This window comes from Cydia fagiglandana, chromosome 11, assembly GCF_963556715.1.
Source record: "Cydia fagiglandana chromosome 11, ilCydFagi1.1, whole genome shotgun sequence".
NCBI classification, from domain to species: domain Eukaryota; kingdom Metazoa; phylum Arthropoda; class Insecta; order Lepidoptera; family Tortricidae; genus Cydia; species Cydia fagiglandana.
This window is the reverse complement of record NC_085942.1, coordinates 18,119,443-18,126,306: the sequence shown is the minus strand read 5'-3', so window position 1 is coordinate 18,126,306 and position 6,864 is coordinate 18,119,443. Positions and strand designations below refer to the sequence as shown.

At 40.7% G+C, this 6,864-nt stretch overlaps 1 protein-coding gene across 5 annotated transcripts in view; it reads left to right on the top strand.

Moving 5' to 3' along the window:
* Positions 1–6,014: 6,014 nt before the first annotated feature.
* Positions 6,015–6,864, top strand: part of LOC134669117 (tyrosine-protein phosphatase Lar) — a 680,297-nt gene continuing 679,447 nt past the window's right edge. For 3 of the 5 annotated variants that reach the window (XM_063526653.1, XM_063526656.1, XM_063526655.1), the window contains exon 1: positions 6,016–6,226. The gene's annotated coding sequence lies outside the window, so the exon portion shown is untranslated. Of the gene's footprint in view, positions 6,227–6,864 lie in introns of all 5 variants that reach the window. The other 2 variants (XM_063526652.1, XM_063526651.1) reach the window with 1 other exon arrangement.

Here is a 6,864-nt window from a genome sequence, read left to right as displayed (position 1 = left end):
GACGTCCACCCACAAGATGGACAGATGACCTTGTTAAGGCCGCCGGAACGCCGGACGTTTCTTGCATGGCCGCCGGAAGACGCTGGATGCGGGTCGCTTCCAACCGGTACGTATGGAGGTCCAAGGGGGATGCCTATGTTCAGCAGTGGACGTCTTATGGCTGAGATGATGATGATGTTGAATGTGAAAATGCTCTAACGTCACAACACCGTTAACCGTATACGCGCTGCATCTCTATTGTAATGAGTAATTATTACCAAGAATGTAAACACGCTGTCACTCAAAGGGACCAATGAACGATAACCCAAACACTCACGGTCGTTACCACGTCATGGGACAAAGGGTTTAGGGCTTGAGACGAAACAGGAGCTGAGTTTTAAATATTTTAGGTAAATATACCCGTCTCGCTAACGGAAGCGGCTCCTAAAACTAGTGCGATAAGGACAAGGCGAAAAATCCCGCGTAAAAATCTCAAAAATCGAGGTTTCGTACTCTACCGTTTCCTCCTCCAAAACTTAACCAATCCTAACCAAACTTGGAAATCTAAATGATTATGAAATTATCTGTGTCGGACCGTTTTGCTTTTTTGGCTAATTGATATCAGTTTTGAATACTACGCCTCTCATTGCGGCATAGTCAATTAAGCCATTTTTGAAGGGCTCTCGCGCCTTATAAAACAAAAATATATATAAAAAAAAACAAAACGGTCCGACACAGATATTGACAATATTAATCTGTGTCGAAAAAATCATTGCTCTAGCACACCCCGGACACTGGCGATCAAATGTATGAAACAAACACGTTCCTACGCGCACAGCTAAGCTCGTGTAGGTGAACGCGTACTATGCTTGTGTGAGTGAGATAAGACGTGCGAGGGTTCTCGCCATTTTGTTGTCAAGTTCGATGACCTCAGTGACTCAAAAGTCATTGCACGAATTAGGAATAAATAAGAATCGTATTATGCTGTAAGGTGGGTATCTAAGCTCGATTTATACAATAGTTTCCTATTTTGAATCAGTATAAACGAAGTAACAAAATTTTTGTAAGGAAATCAGGCCACCAAAATATTACGTAAGTTGAAAACATGATTTTTTGTTCATATAGATATTGTGTTGTTTTCAGTGTGATCTGATAGGTTTTGTAAATATTTGTTTACTACATATTTGAATATTTTACGTGGCCTCCGCTCTGCGCACCGCGTCGTCGCGTCCTTGCCAGCCGATAACTGTGAGGTAACCGAGAGCGGGTGGGCGGCACTTTCAACGGGAGGCAGGGAGTGTCCATACTGTACGTTAGTACTCTTTATTATACTGTGGCTCTAGCATCAAAACTCACGGAGGAAACAGTCGAGTACGTTTGCATGGAGAAATGACCACTCCTGTTGGCTCTTAATGTAAGCAAGCACGCATGCGCACTGGACGTTCAGTTCAGTATCGGCCATTCCGTTGAAGCGAACATTATGACAGAACAGAGGGCCTAAGCCTAGCCAACATGACAATCGTACAGTCACCTGCAATACTTACTTACTCCTCTGGCGCAGCGACCCAAAGTGTGTCTTGGCCTCCAACAGCTCGCCACTGATCCCGGTCCTGTGCCGTGTCTCTCCAGTTCTCAACCCGGAGCTCGCGCAGATCAGCGTCCACCACATCCGCCCATCGATACCTAGGTCGACCGACCGGGCGGCGTCCTATCGGTTTTCCCTTCACCGCCCGATCACCTTCCATTCGCTCAAGATGGCCGAGCCACCGAAGCCTTTGCGCCTTTGTCACACCAATGATGTTTGGTTCAGCAGCTAGTTCTTCAATTTCGGCGTTTCTTCGTATTCTCCAGCTGCCATCGGGCCTCTGCGTTGGGCCGAGGATTTTGCGGAGAATCTTCCTTTCGGCCACCAGCAGCTTACTTTCCTCCTTCAGAGTTAGTGTCCAGGCTTCAAGCGGGTTTTCCACCGCGAGCGGAGCGGACTCATTAAGGACTTAGTTTAACTCGCAAGACTAAACTACGTACTTGTGTTTCCACCAACAAATAGTCGAGCGGAAATGACAAAATGAGCAAAAAGAGTTGAAATGAGCTCGCTCAGCTCGTGAGAGCGGAGCGGTGTCATTACGGAGTCCGGTCAACTCGCAATGGTAAATTACATAGGCGCGTTTCCACAGGGAAAGAGGTGAGCGGAGCGAGCCAACTAGTTATAAAATGAGCCCGCTGCGTCAAGGTCCGGCCGACTAGTTTGAAAAGGACTCGTTGCTGTCTCCGCCCCTCCCTGCCCCGCCGCCGCCGGCACCGAGCGCGCTTTCATATTGCTGTGATAGCTGAATGACTGATGAGTCGTGTTTTTTGGCAAATCGTTGAATAGCCTATATTCCCCCTTCAGTGTTCTTTCTCGAATGTGCTGGCATAACAAAATCTTCGTTTGGCGCTTGTTTCTCTGTTTTATATACAACAATATGTATTTTTTCTTCTTGTATAAAAACTCGTAATCGCTATCACCTGATTCCGTATCGCTCGACATCATGTTCAAACACGACTGTGTGGTCGACCAGTTCAAAACTTCAACTGAACTCGCTCTCTGTGGAAATCGACTATTCATTTTCTATTTCTCATTTTCCGTTCAGCCCGCTCCGCTCATTCCTCTTTTTCATTTCTCTTTTGCGGTGGGAATCAAACAACTAAACTCTTTGTTGGTGGAAACGCAAACCTATTTTTTAACAACGAAGTCCGCTCCGCTTAGCCATCTCTCGCTCATTACTCGTTCGCGGTGGAAAACCCGCTTCACATCCGTATGTTAAAATAGGTCTTATTACGGTCTTGTAAATTCGGAATTCGGACCTGCAATAATAAATAAAATATGACACGATCTTATTTGTAGAGCCATAAGAGCGCGTCACATATTTGCGGCCTTCGAAGAGTAACATATATTAATGCAGGGGACTGTACATAGGCAAACGCCTAACTTGCGTCTCGCACCTTAGTGCGGCGTCAATGGACATCCTGGGTCATTGCGCTAGTTTTTGACCAGCTCTAGTTTTCGTCCATTTAATATAAACTTAGGTACATTGCTGCATGAATTTATCTAAACAATTTATTTATCTACCTACATAAAAATTATGTTTCGCAAGAAGCAAATTATAAATGAAGTGTATTATTTGCTAATCCGCCAAGTGGACGGAAACTGATACCGGACAGTAAACTGACCCAATTACCCTAAGTCACATATACCTACCAACTTTCTGTGGAATAGTGTTCAGTTTGTTGGACCAAATTTTATTAAAAACCTTTAGAATAAAACAGATTTAACATACAAATTATAAACTAAAATAAACCTAAGAATGAGTAAAACTAACTTAACAAATAAAATATTGCCCCCCACTCTGATTGTCTCCCGGACCAAATGTGCCATAAATACGTGTTCAGTTAAGATCACATAATCATTTAACTAATTTTAAAACAAAGTTACTTTAAAATTACATTAAATCTTGATCTCACGCATCTATTCTAATCTACAGTGTTAATCTAAAGACCGTTACACACTCGCCGTATTTCCCAGTGGCACTATAAAGGCATGAACACACGTCCGCTGGGAATATTACGGATGCACTGCAATTGTGCGTGAGCAACGCGTGCTGCTGTTGAAGATTGAAGCTCTTTTATTGCAAATATATATAATAATATTGCAATAAATATATATACAGGGTGATTCAGGAGACGTGAGCAGGACTAACACTGCGCATTTCGTAGATTATAAGCAACTGTTTCGTATCAGTATTAGTGAGTTTAACGTTAATTTTGTACTCGTGTTGAAAAAAAAAGTTATTAATTTATTTACGACATGCATGGCCACCCTAAAATTAGAATACCAAACTACCGATATACTGTGTCAAATTGAATGTCATCACGGTCTGGTTACTTTTAAAAACTCGTATCTCACCAAGTTTGACAGTTTATTTTCTTCATAATCAACTGCTGTCATTACGGTAAAAGAGGTTTTATGTTAATTAACTAGGTTTTGTAGGGTGACCAAGATTGTAGAGAATTAAATTTGCCCTCACCAAAAAGTAAAAAAATAGGAAAAAGTGTGGTTGTTTCACCGAAATACTACGGTGATCGATCAATTATCAGTTACTGAGTGTGTAGAATTAGTCCTGCTCACGTCTCATGAATCACCCTGTATAATGGCTCCTCTACACGACGGGCCAACGCCGGCCACTCCAGCAAGGGATGCATTTACGCGACGCGTTAGAGGGAGCAAGTGATATTGCTATCTCATTCTACCGCATGGCTGCGATCCTTGGAGTGGCCGGCGTTGGCCCATCGTGTAGAGGAGCCATACTAATATTGCAATCGACAGATAGGATGATTAGATTAGAACAGTCCTGGCCGGTCTAAAAACATCAAATCGAAAAAAGCCCTTAATTAAGTTCCTTTTACAGAGAACGACCCTTCAATCAGTGATTACACAAACTACCAATTTAATATATAAAACCCACGATTTGTATAATGCGGCAAGGTAACGTGCATAGACCTGTATAATAGGGACAAGACATGTTGTTCTATACGTACAATTGCTTATACAAATAGCACCCATTTTGACGGCACACACATAAATATCTATCTATCTCGTTTTTACTCAGCACTGTAACACACAGCAAAAAAGGATGACAGTCAATCAGATCAGGATCAACTATACTCGGGTAAACCCACTAATGTCACAATGTCAGTAAAAAAGTCGCGCAATTAAATTTTTCTACGACATTTAAAAATAACAAATGTACACATGGAGGACTTATTTAATGCCTTTATTCCTATATATTTTGCCGCCTTTTTGTATAATCAAACTAAGTATAATCGGGTTCCTTTTTTTTACTTTTCGTAGGTAATTTCTCCTACCTGAAGGCAGTTAAACTGATTTGCAAACTTCTTTTATTTTCGCTCACTCATGCATTATTTTACTTTCCGCAACCCAAGTAGACCCACTAACTCATTCTGATGCAGGGTACTGCTAACTACAGAAAATACTAGAGATGCAACGGATAGTTGTTTGGCCGGATACCGGATATCCGGCCTGGACACTGGCCGAATATCCGGCCGCCGGATATTCGGCCGGCGGAACTATACCTACATTTCGGTTTTTCAGGTGCGCATTCTGCAGGTTTGACCTGTTTCCTAGTAAACGTTCGCGCGGACTCATTTCTAGGTTCGAAATGAGTGCGCGTGCAAGTCAGTGGAATGATTAAATTGTTTTAAAATAATAAACAGTACAGTACGATTATGACCGTGTCTGTTTCTTAAATCCAATTTGTTTACTCCGAAATCAAGCAATGTTACTATCCGGTATCCGGCCGGATAGAATGTCACTATCCGGTATCCGGCCGTATAGTAAAATAATGGCCGGATAGGCCGGATACCCGATAGTAACTGGATATCCGGTGCATCTCTAGAAAATACTTACCAAAGAATTTTATTTCTCAAAAAAGCTTTACTAAGTTCATCTTTTCGTTAGAATAAGCAGTAAGATTGCCTGCACGGATTGAAAATAAAGATCTTCAGTGAAAGATATCATTACCAAAGTCTAAGTAAATAATACCCAATTCGCGCCGTATCTAAACAGAGGCCGTTGACTTGAAAGATATAATATCGGCTATCCCTTTTCCGCGTGCATCTACGCTTCTCCGTAAATCGAAATCAAAGCTCGTCGGGATTGGAGCGCTCTGAAGTTGCCGCGCCGCCACATCCGCTTGAAGTTAGTTGCAAATCCTCGTGCGTTCTGAATTCACGCTCCATGGTGAGAAGTGGTTTTGAAACTCGATTACAAAAACATGACGTTTACGTGGAAACATTAAATGTATCTTAAAGATTTGCTTAAAGTTATACTTTAGATGCAAACCATGTCATATTATAATGTTTTCTTGGCCTTTCTACCTCAAACTTTCATGTAATCTTTCATAGACGTACAAAATCATAAATGAAGTGGTCATCACAGTGCTGAGCTTTCGAACGGGTTGACAGAAAAATATTCACGAGTGGTATGTGCGGAACGTACCTGCATATGGCGGACGCTCAGTTTGTGTTTATGTCAATAAGAAACTGATTTTATTATTTGCGCGGGTGTGGATTTAATAATTTATAAATGGTGTTGTGTAAGTGGAACCTGTGAATTGTGTGTGTTGTATGTGATAATGGTTTTCCTCGCTGGACTGTTGGACGTTTTCATTTCAGCAGCGTACTTATAAGGGTACGTATTTATGTTTCGCTATATGTTTTAGAAATTACTCAAATTACAGTAAAGCATTGAAAGCTTAGTAAAGTTATTGAACTATTGAATATAGGATGCATAGACTATGGTCATTTAACTAATCGATATTAATTGGATACTGATTAATTCGTGAAATCAGTTTCCTTAGCCTTAGGTTATCGCAAGCCGTTTGGTCTTTGAGATAAATCCCTGAATTCTTAAAACATTATCAAGACAGAAGTAAGCAAAACTACATCTTAAACGAAAAATCATAATGTTTTATAGTTTCGATCTACAATTCGAAATTAGGAAGCTTATTTAAACCAAACTTATAGGTCCAAGAGAACCTTGTAAGCTAATCATTTAATTGAAATTGTTTGATTTAGCGCTTTCAATTAAATATTCGCGAGATATCCAGGTGATTTGTTGATATAAGTGAAAATAGTCTATAATTAAAGTTAAAGTGTTTATATTTACAGTAGTTGTGGCTATAGAAAGGAAATTTTTTAGTATAGAATTCTACATGAAAGAAAAAAGTTTATTAGCTGATGTTCCATAGATATAAAACTCCTGATAAACCCAAGTAATTCTCTCTTAATATATTTTTTTTAATACAGAATTATTATGACATTCTAACA